At 36.7% G+C, this 14,708-nt stretch overlaps 1 protein-coding gene across 19 annotated transcripts in view; it reads left to right on the forward strand.

Annotated features, from left to right (window-relative positions):
- Rbp6_3 (RNA-binding protein Musashi homolog Rbp6) overlaps positions 1–14,708 on the forward strand; it is a 436,335-nt gene that overhangs the window by 240,173 nt on the left and 181,454 nt on the right. The gene's annotated exons all lie outside the window — the stretch shown is intronic.

The following is a 14,708-nucleotide window of genomic DNA, read 5'->3' on the forward strand; positions in this document are numbered from 1 at the left end:
GGCTAATGACTCTTTAATACACAGTCCACTACATAGAAAACGATTATGTAAATATATCTGCATTTTTATTGGTGTGAAAAATGGGGATGCGATGGCAATCTGAGGTGCCTAGAATCATTTGTATGTATATACTGTGGAACTTCTCTAACTCGAATCACCATAATCCACAAAAAAATTCAAGTTAGAGAGACTTCGAGTTATAGAATTTTCATCAAAACATAAAATTTTTCAAAAAGCTGTAAAATATAGATTTATACACAGTTTTATTTATTTATTTCGCATAAAGTTTTATGTATATACGTTAAAACACGTATTCTGTAATTTTGTTTGTTGCAGTTTGCAATTGTCCGGCTCTTGACGTCTGTAACCCAAGCCTTTGTTACATGATTTATGCAATCCATAAGTGGAATTCATATTTTTGTTCGTCTCCATATGATATTTTAAAATTCTGCCTCGATAGTGGAATTTTAAATTTTGTATTATGCCCCGGTAGAAAAGTTTGATTTATGGAAGGATATTTGTATGAAATTTGACTTCTATTACCCTTTTCAAGAGTTCGAATTATGGAGATCTTCGAGTTATAGAAGTTCGAGTTATGGAAGTTCCACTGTATTTTATTTTATTTTTTGTTTTTTAAACCATTATGAGTATTTCATAGGGAATCGATATTGTTTTAAAGTAATGGACTAGCAGTCTTCGAATCGAACGAAATTAATATAGCAAAACAAGACTCGCCAAATAGTGGGAACGTAATTGGATAGTCAACGGTTCCATTCACATTCACTATGACTTTCGTAATTTCCAACTGACACTGCAAGCAGTCGACGAATGCGCAAATTGCTACGGAGTTCTACAGTATATAAATGTCTTAAGTATTTATGCAGTTAAACAAACGCACATGGTCGTTATAAGAAATTCCAACAAGGTTAGTACATCATTTCAAGCCAACTCTGCAATCAAATAAGGACTCGAGGACTATAAAAACCATAATTACATTACGCTTATTGTTGACTGCATTGTTTTAGCGCTTTAATTTCGCCTCGCTGTGCTAGTGTGGGCGTCAACGGTAATAACACCATAATTTACTTTTAATTTGTTTGCCAAATGCCAGCATTTCTCGCAACATCGCAGCATTTGCCTGCGATGGAGTTTCCACTTCCGCACCTGTTCTCAAGTTTTCAATCCACCCACAACAATTGATGTACTCGCAACTGAGGGTACACTCTTTGTCAACATGCGGCGTCTTTAACTTGTTTTTGGTTGTAAGAATTCGTCGTTTGCCACATTTCAAACGAAGCGGCAACATTTATCGTCTGGAACTGTGCGCCGGGGGGTGTAGACCGTTGAGGAGTGCACCGTGCCAAACATTATCTCAGCTTTTCATTTTACTTCGGTTCTTTCAAGGGATTAATAAACTAGTTCTAGCAGCAATTACTGCCGTTTAGTGAGTTGAAGGTATATACATTTGCTGAAGGTCACATGCGACTAGCCCTTAAACGCAAAGAGTTTACGCATATTACTGACGACAATTAGCAAAAAAATGGACGAGGAATGATTGCTTTCAGGTTTCTCTGATTGTCAGTGAACCTATGGTCAAGGTTAATATGTCTACTATATTTGATTAATAGTTAAACTTTAAATTGTTATTTAAATTTTATTACCGTTAGGAATATCATTAGCGATGGTCATCATTTCCAAAGGCAGCTCTTGAGTATGGGGGTGTGTGCCTTCGACTGTTTGCAATCAGTGGCGAATTTGTTACAAAGCTTGATAAGAGTGTAGTTGCCGTCACAGCTCTTCGCGCTTGCCACTTAAATCATTTAATATTGCTACAGCAATGAGCTCTTCCATCGCTGCTACTACTTCAACGACTGTTATCCTTTCTTGCTTATGTGTTGTCTCGTCTGTGTGTGTGTGTGGTCATCCGGTCTCTGGTTAACTAGTCGACCTGGCTCGTACCGATAAGGCATGTGTCGAGTATGTGCGCTGGCAACACTTTATGGAATTTACTCAAGCGCAGGCATTAGAAAAACTACATAAATGTGGTTGAAAGGTGGCGGCGGAGGTGCAAACGGAGCAGCCAGTTGGAAGCTGCTCTTTATAAATAAACTGACGGGTGAAAGCTGCCGCAAAGTAGCTTACCAGCAGTAGGGAAACTGCAATTAATTTTCGTCACTCTCTTGTAAATTTTTGAAATTCTATGAATGTTTGTATTTATGCTAGGTCTAAGTGTGTTGAGTTGAGAGTTGTGTGTGTGCTGGCACGTTCGCCATGCAGTTGTTTATGTTCTCGTTTTTTTGTGAAATATAAAGTTTGTAAAGCAGTTGAGCTCACAATTAGTTGGGCTGCTCATCGTCACCTAGTTAAGGCTGTGTTTTCTTTTACTTTTCAGTTTAGTTCTTGAAATTGAGATAGCAGTTTAAGTTTACACATATGAGAAGGCATTAAGGACACCAAAGGCTCTGTCTGATATACAATTCCAAAAATGTATATAAATAGGGAAGAGTATCTCAAATATATTTTTTTTAAGAAAATCATAGATGAATTACTCAACAATTTGAAACACAAATTAGGAAACTTTCAAAAGTGGAATGGGCTTTGACAGTTGTATCTGTAATTCCAATGCCGTTATAAAAGCGTTTACGTATATAAATATACAAGCATGGTCTTTCATCTGAATATCTCACGAGATGCATTCGCAATTTGCAAAATTGTTCAAGAATCACACATATAACCGGTCCTTAAGTATATTTGAGTGCTAAATGTTTCATGCCCCCCTGTTTTGCGGAATATACAATTAATTTTCCAAACGGTCATTATGGATATAATTATATAAATTGTCTGCGAGTTAAGAATCCTTAATTATATACATTTTTTTTTTGGTTCCATATTTTGCATAAATAATCTTTAAATTACCCGTTAAATGGAGCTCTTAAAAGCGAATTAATTATAGATTGGAATAATATTTCAAAATATTTTTTGAAAACTATCTATTAATAAAAATCACTTTGGCAGCCCACGATATAGATAAAACACATGCGAATGTGTACATACATATGTGTGTGCTCCAATGTCTGCACTTAAACAATTTTTTTTCCCTAATTCCAACCTCATGCCACGTAAAAAAAACGTGAACTAGCATGTGTGCTGCAGCGAACAAATAAAAATTGATGGAAATTGAAATGGAAAGCCAATGCCGCTTTGTTCAACACTGGCGAACGGATGTTGCTCGTGTCGGGCCAATCCATTTGTCACAAGTGAGCAATTTTCGAAATCTTCTAGCGCAAAACCGGCCACTTCACACATGAATTCCGTTGTCAGGCATTTAGGCAAGACGCTGACGAGCTCTGGCTGAAATGTGGCAGGGACTGCCTCGCCTAGTTAGCCTTCAAGCAGGCGGCTGAGCTCCTAACGTTGAGCGGCATTCAGCTTAGCTTGAATTGGAATTAAATGTGTCGCTCTTAAGACGACAGAGACATGAACCTGTACTTATGTGCGCAGTGTTTGATTGCCTTGCCACATGTGCGACTGTGTGTGCAACCAAGTACAGCTGGTCGTAGTACGGTAACAGTAGTAATGCTCAACCGCTGCTAAAGTGCTGGAAAAGCGGATGAATCGTGTCATCCGGCTTCAATGGTATTGTGCGCTGTGTTGCAATGGCAAAGATCGAATATGGGCTATTAACTTAAGCAAATATACTAAAGAATTGTACATATTGGATTGGATTTACCAAATTAAATAATCAGTTCGGATTTTTTGGTGTATACTTCCATTCAATTGATAATAGTAGAAGAAGTGATTGAATAATTCTAAAATCTCTTAAATTCTCGCATATTTCCAAAAAATAAGCTTAATATGTATAAACTTTATTTTAGTACAATTGTGCACTTAATCTCACTTGTAAACAAAATTTAGTAAGTACAGTTCAGGTAGTTCTTTCTGTGTTAAAATGTTAAGTTTACTTAAATCCACTTAATATATTTTCATTGTTAAACTGAATGCGATACCGGATTTTTGTGCATTAAAGAAAGACACAGAGTACTGACGCAAATTGAGTATATCTTTTTTTTACTTTTGTGGTTTGCAGAATCTGATAAAAAATAAAACAAAATTACTCAAAGCTGTCTTACAGGTTTAATAAATGCAGAATAAAAAGTTTTATTCCCAACTGCATTACCGATCAAACGACAGGTTGCTAATACCCAGTAACGCTACAGTATCGCTAAAAACAAAAAATGGCTGAACCTCAACATGAGGCCACGCCGAGAAACAGTCTAAGCTCGTTTAGAATAAATAAAATTAAAGAATTACAAAAGGCTAACTCTCTTGTAAATGAAAGGCTAAAAACTTTAGAAGCGATGTGTAATCAATTACACAAAGACAGTATAGCACTCAAAAAAGAAAACGAAGAACTGAAAGCCAGTAAAAGCTAGCCTGCTAGTACAGCACCAAAACCATCAAATGTAAGTGTTGATGAAGTATACGAAACTGAGTGGATACTCGCATAGAAGCGCTCTTCAAAAAAACGTAAAGCTGATAGTTCCCCAACAATTAATAGCCCTTTGAAAAATAAAAATAAAAAAAAATGCGGCCATTAATGATACCAAAACTCACCGACCAACACCAATTATAATATAATAAACGATGCTAAAGATTTCAATAAATTACATTCGGATATTACCGCTCTAACAAAAAAAAAATTTTAATAAAGCTTTTGAGTAACGGTGCCTACAAACTAAATACATTTGATGCTGCTGACCATCGAAATGAATTTGATTTGTCAAATGAAAATATACCTTGGTTTAGCTACGACAGCAAACAAAACAGGCCAGTAAAAGTAAAGATAAAAAATTTACACCACTCATGTGATAGTAAAGAAATTAAAAAGTCTTATCAGGAAAAAGAACTTCTCTAGCATTTAGCTTTTAATTATTATTTTTTAACTTATTAGATTTGAATTGTTGTTAGTATTTAATCATTGTATACTAGGTACAATTGTAATATTCCAAAAAATATATTGTGATATAATTCTTGGCTTCCGAAGTTTAGGGTTGTGGACAATATAACACACAATAAATTGGAAATAGACTTCATTAAGTTAATTCGTCTTGAGCCACTTGCTCTACTGCATTCTAATTTGAAACAATATTTGTTCCATATAGCTTCCATCAAAAATCCATTAATTTAGGTCCAATCATTTCATGGACTCTTTAACCGAGATATCAAGCTATTATTTTATTTTGTAATTTATGCAGATACCTATGATTTACAAAATCAAATTCAGATTCTATGATACCAAAGAGAAAGCTTTTTCTTTGATTGTGCAATTATTGAAATATTGACGTTCTTTTGAAACGAAGGGACATTTTAAGAAACCAACTTAAAAAATTTAAACTATCTTCGTGCAAAAAGTGAACAATAAAAGTACAATGATGGAAGACGACTAGCAGAGCAAATGTGTAACTAAAACCAAAAAGAGAAACAAGTACTTGGTTCTTTGCACAAAAATAAAGTACAGAAGCAAACAAAACGAAACAAATGAAGAAACATTTCGCCCGCAGAGAGAAGTCTTTGCGATAATGATAAGAATGAAGGATGAAAAGTGGCTGAAAAAATCTACAGATAAAGAAAGCGATGTCAAGACGCAGCAGTAGTGAAACATCAGCAGCCACGCAACAAAAAGTGAAAGAAGGTTTCCTCGAAAAAATCAAAGAAGCAATGAATTGCATTTCGAAAAATGCCAGCCGTTGGAAGTGAATGGCACGCGGTGTGGACTGAAAAACCTGGCATCATCATTGGCTGCGTCGGCAGCTGCAAGCTGGCATAAGTAGCAATGGCGGTAATCGCTTCAGCGCCAGCGCTCGGAAGAAAACGTCTGCGAAAAACAGCAAGTTGGCATCGCGCAGGCACAATCAACCGCATTCGTGACAGCAGCGTTTGCCATCGCTGTTGCTAAAATCATTAGTTGTCTGCAAAGCGCAAAAAATCAGTAATTTAGTAGCGTCAATGAAGTCGTGCCACATTTGCTCTGCTTTTGTCACTCGGCATTGATGAATGTCGTTCGTGGGTCCATCGAAATTTAGAAGTAGTGGAAAGAGTGCCTGTGAGAAATTTTGGAGGGAAACATAGATTAATAGTGTCTTCAGAAAATGAATTACAAATACAGTTTGGTATAACTCGTAAGAATATATTCTCTTTAATGTTTAGTGTCGTTATAAATGCATCTAATTATCTTCGCGGTTCTATGGTTTACTATAACTATCTCTTCAAAAACTATGAAGCATAATTCCAAAATGATTGTAATTTTTAGATCTTTATTTCGAAAATTTTATATCTGCCTATTAGAAGGGGTGTTTTTGTAAGATTTATTGTCGAAAGAGTTTATTGTTTGTGCAGATTTGAGTATTTCTCCACCTAAGAAAACGGTGAACACTATTGCGCATGATTAAGAGGACATTTTAGCACAGGCTTAGACTATGATTGCTGTTTGCCTGTGTGAATTACAAGAAAGTGCGTTCTATTGGCTTTGGCTCTATAACGCTTAGCCAATCTATGACAGCTATATTTACATCAGAACGTTCAGATAGTTTGTAATCCAGAATGTAATGTCACTTCCTTAGGAGAGCAGAGGATAATTTTCGAAATTTTATAACAGTCCAGACTCTAATTCTTTTTGTAGGTCGTTGAATTACCGGCGCAACCAGCTGAGTTATAATTATTACTTAGTATGTTATAAATAGGCTTTTTCTTTCGCTCATTTTCTTTAAAGATATATTTTCTTTACAGATCAAAGGTTTGGTCTTAATTTAGGGATAATCCTTTCACCTGTGGCAATTTGATATTTCTGAAGTTACTTTTTACAAAAGCTAAGTCAGATAATAGAGCAGAACTGATAGCGTTTCCAAATTTCCTTAACTTATTTGTCAAAATAGAAATATTTTTTGCCAGTGACGGCTCTTTAACGTCTCTCCAGAGATGTTCTAGTGTATTAAAGTCAGAACAGAATGATGGCCATGCCAAGGCATTGATATTATATATATTATAATTTTCGTTGAGTAACATTTTCTGTAACTTTGACATGTGCTTTGCGTCGTTATACTTTGAAATTTGCACATATACTACTTTCCTTCATCTAGGCCTATGTTTTAATCGCTCAAATGTCGTTTTTGTTGAATCATAGTTAGAAGGCACTTCTTGCATTTTCATTACAAAGCAAGCCAGATTCTACGAAACGCAGGACGGGAATGCAGCTGATGCCTTTTCCCAATATAATTGAAGAAAAACATTATCGTTAGTAAATTTAAATTCTATACCTACTTAAAAACGGTAATATTATAATATAACATAAATAGCACTGCGTCACTGGATTACTTTTGAAGGATTGTTGCTTCGGGTCCTTGTTTAAGCACCATTCATAAATTAAGCTTGTCCATTGCCATATTCCGAAATTCAGAGAATAGTTACTCTTATATAAAAATTTATATTTTATGTTTTTCTTCTAAGCGTAAACAAATATTTTATATATTTACCAAACATTTGTATATGTACTTAAGTATCTACTTTAACCAAAACCCGATTGAAGTCTCTATATATTATTATTATTATATTGTATTGCGTATACGTTATAAGCCAATATTGCACGTCGATATGTCGATTATTGCCACTGATTAACTTTAAAGAAGTTGCTTAGAATTTTCCTCTCGATAATTCCCATGCGTGCACCGCATCGATCCCTTCAGTATCAATCGTGAGCTCACATTTGCACATGAGAGTGTGGGCTCGTGTGCGAAAGTACTTATGAAGGTGAGTATGAATCACATATCCTTCAGAGATTACGACATCCGCTGCCATCAGCATCACCTCCCACCAACTATTTTCGGCTGAATCAATCTCAAGTGCTACGGCAATGGCAGTCAATCAGGCGAGGAATCTCTCCCAATCAGCAAGTAGGAAACGCTTTGTTTTTCTTTCGGCACAAAAAGTAGACGTACAATGGTGGGAGGCGGAGCAGGGATGCACAGTAGCTAAACTTGTGTCTATGCACTGCTCCCAGTGGGAGGAAAGGAAAATAAATCGCAAATTTAAGTAGCACACACCGATACGCACATGTGCGAGCATACGGCTCCGTTGTTAACGTCTCTATTAGTTCAATTTATTTGTCTTTTAGCTGCGTTTTAAGTTTTATTTCTACATCGCTTGACTTGCTTTCCGCTTTGCCTGCTGTGCTTTTATCTCCGTCGTTGCTTTCGCTTTGTTTTCAACTTTCATTTGTTTTGAGTTTCGCAGTTGACTTTCACACGATTCGATTGTTTGCAATTTCATAGAATAACAACTCCCTCTTGGTGTGTTGTTGTTTCTGCCATTGGATTGATATTGCGTAAACAACAACAACAACACCGACAAGAATCTCAATTCTCGCCACATTATTTAACTACCCGGCAGGCCCGTGGGATGGGATGCGGTGCTCGTAATTGTGAAGTGTTTGCTGGGCCCCATGAAGCGTATGCAGCATTCAACACGAATTGCTTCTACATACATATGTATTTGTACCATATATTTATGTGTGAATGGTGAAAATTATTTTTATTGCGAAATGCGCTTGGACCATGTTTGTCTTCGTAAATACCACATTCGTTTCTTTCTCAAAATTTTGAGAAAAAGTAAAAATTACATGCATTAAAACCTTGTTAACCAAGTTTATACGAACACAACATATACATATACATTCATATGTATGAATGAGTGTGCAAATATATTAATTCTTGAAACTCAATTTTAGTAGTTATTGAGAAAACTTAATGGATATGAGGACAGAAATAAATACCAGCAATAAATAGTAAAATGTTTTAATAAAATATGAAAGCAATTTTTTTCTGAGTACAAAAGCGTTTCCATATATATGTTTGGGTAAGTGCCTTCTGGCTGCACAAAACACCGCAAATTCCGAAACAATCATAGCCAAATACCGAAATCAAGGTTTAGCTCAACTCCCTCCAGGTTGCAATAATAATTTGCTCCCAACTCTGCCTCTTCAGGCAGTATAGCACTTAAGGAACTTTGCATTTGCGCTTCTTGTCTCGCTGCTTTTACCCACAAACCGCACACACACACCCACACACTCGTGCGTGAGCAGATGGCGATGAGTGAGACGTCGACAGCGCATGAAATGTCAGTCAGTCATTCAGTTAGGTTGCGCTGACAATTCCTTGTCATTGTTGCTATTCACGCAATTCCAAGAGAAAGAATACAGTGAAGTAAGATAAGAAAGAAGTGAAAATCGATACGATGATGCAGGCGTCCATACATATACACAAAGGTATATCGGAATGAAATATTTACATACCCACACGCAAGCACGCGCACTCGGCGGTAGTGGGGCAGAGGAAATGACTTATTTTCTTTCCATTTGATTTCAATCCAATCCAAACCAAAGCAAATCAATTCAGTCAATTCCCTACACTCGACTTTGCGTTATATTCCTTGAGTCATGTCCCATTCTCCAGCGAAGCCGCTTTGCCATTGCAGCAGATGCCTTATTCGATTCAATTCTTTCGATGGCGTTGCGATTGAATTCCCTCCAACCTGCTAATGCGATGCTCTGCTATTTCGATTTGATTTTATTCATTGTTGTTTAGCAAGTTGTTGTCATGTTTTGTTTCGCTTTCTTACTTCGTAATACACAACAGAGCAATTACCCCTGCTTCCGCACTGCGGTTGAATGCCACACACGCCACGTCACACAGACGCATTCACAAACACTTTCGCATTCATACTTCGGCACACACACACACACCGCCCCCATGTATTGTTTCCTCGTCGATTCGCATGTGACGCAGTCGGAGCTGGAGCTCCACCGTGGGCTTCTCGTTTCCCTTGGTGGCGCAGAGAATGAACACCAGCTCTTTAGTCAATCAGTGGACGTACCTTATTTGCCAGCTGCGGCAGCCACCAATTGTGGCATTTTATTTTGTGATTTCTTCTATTATTGCTGTATTCGCACACTCACACACACATACGCACTCGACACAGCGTTTTTATTGCTACTATTGCCATTTCTTTTATTGTTATTGTGTAGAATACACATTTCTTTTGAATTTCTGTGGCTACAACATGCACATGTGTGCATATATGGTTGTATCACATGAGTTTGTGTATTTGGCGCTTACATGGCGCTGTAGGTGTACACTCCTCGCGAAATCGCTGACGGTGGCAAAATTATTAAAATTTTAATAAATCAGCAACGGCTGCGCCAGTAAGTAGGCAAACAAATATGACGAGGGTAGTTAACTACACTCACACATGCGATGAATTCTAGGAGTGAGGAATTATATGTATATAGGATTATATAATTTAAAGACTCCAAATATTAAAAAAAATATTTAAATTTTATAGTCTTGTAGTGACAACAACTTATGTAGAAAGAAGTAAGGAAGGGCTAAGTTTGGGTGTTATCGAACATTTTATACTCAAGCTATTTATTATTTTTATGTTATTAAGAAAGCATACAATTCAACCCATATAATTGTTATAAAGTCCGATAGAGTAACGAAATCATTAGATACAGAATAAGAGGGATGGGGTAATTCTTGGATCATACTCACTAATTTTCGTATCCATGCTTAAACACTCATATATGTATATGTATATGGGAGTTTCGGGAAGTTACTACCCGAATTTTACTATTTTTGGTACAGAGAAATGCTAGTCCTTCATGTTCGATATAATCTCGAAAATTTTTCCACAAGTGATACCACAGCTCAAATACAGTATTTGTGTAAATTGGTCGATAAGCTTCCGAGATATTGATTTTGACCAAAAATTCGATTTTGTATACCAATTTATTTGAAGCTCATGCAGATATAATTGTAGAAACATGGGCGCATAATAAGTGAAGGCTTGAGATATTTGTGTATTTTAAGACAAAATACAAAAAAAAAATATGTCACATTTTATTTTTATTTCTATTTTTTAAATTTTGGTTCCTTTCAAACTCGCGAATTTATTCAGCTAACAATTTCCGCTGGCTGCAATAACTTCATGGTTTTACTTTTCATTTGCCGCTTGCTTTTCTTTGAACTATTTTCTCTCATTATGTGCCACTCAGCAAGATGCACTCATCCAGCTGAGTTATATCCGGATTTAGTTGAGTTGTTCATACCACGCGTCATATTTTATGCTATATCATCAGTTGGCATCTCCGCCTACATCCCTTTCATGCGGCTCATTCCCATCGCCAAACCCCACCCCCCCACTTTCAAGACATTTCAACACAATGGCTGAACTTCAATTTGTCGATTTGCCTGGGTTTCTTGCTGCTTGCTCCCTGCGATCAAAGTCTGTGATGTGGGAAAACTGTGGGTTTGACAAATGAGGGGAGCGAATAGGCAATGCGAAAGTTGCTGCAACTTTCTTACTTGGCGCAGGAAATTTTCAAAATTTTCCATTTCATTTCCATGGAAAATGCAAAGAGGCGGAAAGTTGTGCAAAATTTATCGACGACAAAGGAGTCGCACACAAGCAAAAGGGAATGGAAATGTCGTCAACTGTGGGTAAATCGTGGAGAAGGACATACTTAAAAAGGAATAATGCAGTAGGAATCGAAACGTTGGTTCATATGAAGGCTGCACACTTTTTAAGTATTCCGTGACCTATTTTCCCTCGTTTTACCAACAATTTTTTTTTTACTTTTTTCGAAACTATTTTCACATTTATGCCTTCTCTCTCACATAATTAAATCTGGCTTGCAACTTAGGGCACACTAGTGATGAGCGATATTGCTATTTTTGAATCACTGTGATTTCAGTGATTGCTACTTTTAAATCACTGTGATTTTTTATTGCTATTGCGATCACAACAAAAAAAAACGAATTGTGCTCCATTTTTTACATAAACATTTTTATTAATTTTAACAATATCCAAAATTTACTTGCTTTTGTAATCACTATTAACTAATTAATACATTTTGGGTACATTTAACTGCTTTTGTAATCACCGTATCCAAAATTATCGAAATCACAACTAAAATTTCTACTGTGACCACCGAAAAGTGATTGCTACTTTCGAACTGATATTGTTACTAAACAGTGATTGCTCCTTTCGAACTGATACTGGTACTGAACAGTGATTGCTACTTTCGAACTGATATTGTTACTAAACAGTGATCAAAGAATTTATAATTATACATTCTTTGCTATTGCTACAGTGATCGAATTAGAATCACTGAACTGCTTTTGCTACAGTGATCGAATTAGAATTACTGAACACCTATATGTACTGTGATCGCACAAATGCACTGAACTTCTCTATAGCTACTGTGATCGAACTCAAATTACTTAACTGCAATAGCGATTTTAAATCACTGATATTTACAAAAATTGATCGCTGTTGCTATAAGCGATTTTTCAATCACAGTGAAAAAATCACCGGTAGTGAAATATCGCTCATCACTAGGGCACACAAAAATCAATCACCGTCAAACTTCTAAGTATTTAGATAATATTTGCATACACAAATAAAAACCAATGTGGGCGAAGATGGGGCGAATATGCGTGTATTATTATTGTTACTCGACTGTTTTTTTCTAAACAATTTTACTGTAATCCAAGTCAATTTCAAATCTAGTTGGGAGAGATAGTAGTTTGTATTTTATTAAACCTTAAGTTATAGATAGATGATCTCTCTCTGCAACCGACCGATCTGGAATAATAAGATGTTAAAAGATGTTTAAGAAGGTCGTCACATATTTAGTTAAGATCGATTAGAAGAATTCATTTCTACGTATCCTCCGTACTTAATCTAACTTTTTTGTTTAATATGTTTTATCTATTATTTGTATATATAATCCCATAACGGGATCACACTTTTCCTTCATACCTGCGTAGCGTCTGAGTTCCGCTTACTTTATAAAACTATAAAGCTTTACTTTGTATCGCTATCAACCTTTGTCTTACATTGATTTTCGTTTCCTCTTTCGTTTTCTTTAACATTCACACGTGTACACCTAAACCACTATTAATCTCTCGGCTGAGCACCACCCTCCACCTGAAGTGATATAATATTCCATGGGTATTGACAAAATTATGCAGTATGGGTTTTATCAAGTACCCCTCGAGCCATACCTGGATGTCGTTATAGTTAGAAACATACATAAATGGGAATTATGAGTAAACTATCATAATAAAAGCAACACTAAAACTGAAATCCAAATAAAATGCAGGATGAACAAATGTGGCGCGAAGCACCGAACAACGAGGATAACTGGCGGCAATGGTGGTGTGCTGCAAAAGACCAACTTGCCGGGTAAATTCCTAAGGCAAACAATAAGTTCTATTCTTGGTTGTTTGTTTTCAGGTGTAGGCAGGGGGTGCTGCGCACTCTCTAATGCGATGTTGTTGAAAACAGTGACCTCTCCGATGTTGGTTAACGATATGCGCACGCAAATCGCCGCTCGAACAGCTATGCGAAAGTAAAAGTACCAAATATCGACTGACGACAAAGCGCCGAGGGTAGGCGTGGCTGCACAGACATGCAACATTTCTATTACCCCGCCGCGAAGTTGTGAGGCTACTCGACATGAGCATACTGCTGAGAATAACTGAATTTACTGCCGAGCCTCGTATTTTTCTGAGTGCCAAATTGTCTGACGTATGTAGGGGCACATAAGCATTCGCATTTAAGACGTCAATAGATTGTACTTTCTCAATAATATGCCTTTGGCGAGTCCAGTTGTGTTGAATTCAGTTGAATTCAAAGTTCAATGGAGTTTTATGTGTTTATTTATTTCGCGCGCTGTCCAACGAGAGTGTCGCCGAAACTTTTTCTGTCACGCATTTGCTCGGAGGTAGATTACAAGTGGCAACAATTGACGCGTTGCCTCCAAGTCGGAAGGTACTAACTACTGAACTACAGTAATGAATACTCTTTCGGTGTTAGAGTGTGCCCTTCGGCTCTTCGTTAAGTTCTATTTACTTTGCCATTCCACGCAGCACACAGGAGTGCTTGAGATAAATTCGCCTAACAAGGGTATGACTGCTGCTAGACAGTTTACTGGCTGGTTTTCTGATTTTGTTTAGAAGTCATGCCGTTCACGACTGAGAAGGTATAGTGCGGAGAGGAACCTGACAACTTGACTATTGAACGAAGAAAGTTGTTGCAATATTGAGTTAATTGTTTGAAATAAGTGCCGATGGTTGTATTGGAAACTTTTTCAGCAAAGTTGCACATTTGCGCGTGTAGAAGCGCACCGAAGGATAGTTCGTAACGCTTAACGAACGAAGAAAAGTTGCACCGTCACTGTTTTGTAACAGCAACAGTGGGGTCTGTGCTTTACACTCCTATAATGACTGCTGTTAATATCGCCTTATACAGACACATAGTCCACACTGCCTCGCATTTCAAACTCAATAATTCGCAGAAGTGGGCATTTATTTATAGGCACATACATGTATACAGAATATATACATTTATTTAGATCAACTTCGGAGTAGTTATTGCTGCACGAATTACAAAGAGGATTATTATATTCTTGCTTTTGATAATTGCGTGACAATGATGAAATTAATACTTTCTCTAAGTTTTAAACTGCCTATTAGTAATAGAATAATAGTGAAAGAGGGAACTACTTTGTGCTTATTCGTCAATCACAACTAATAATTATATACATACATATGTCAGGAAGTTGGAATGAGAAAATTAATTTCTATTTAATT

Source organism: Zeugodacus cucurbitae, chromosome 4, assembly GCF_028554725.1.
Source record: "Zeugodacus cucurbitae isolate PBARC_wt_2022May chromosome 4, idZeuCucr1.2, whole genome shotgun sequence".
Classification (NCBI taxonomy): domain Eukaryota; kingdom Metazoa; phylum Arthropoda; class Insecta; order Diptera; family Tephritidae; genus Zeugodacus; species Zeugodacus cucurbitae.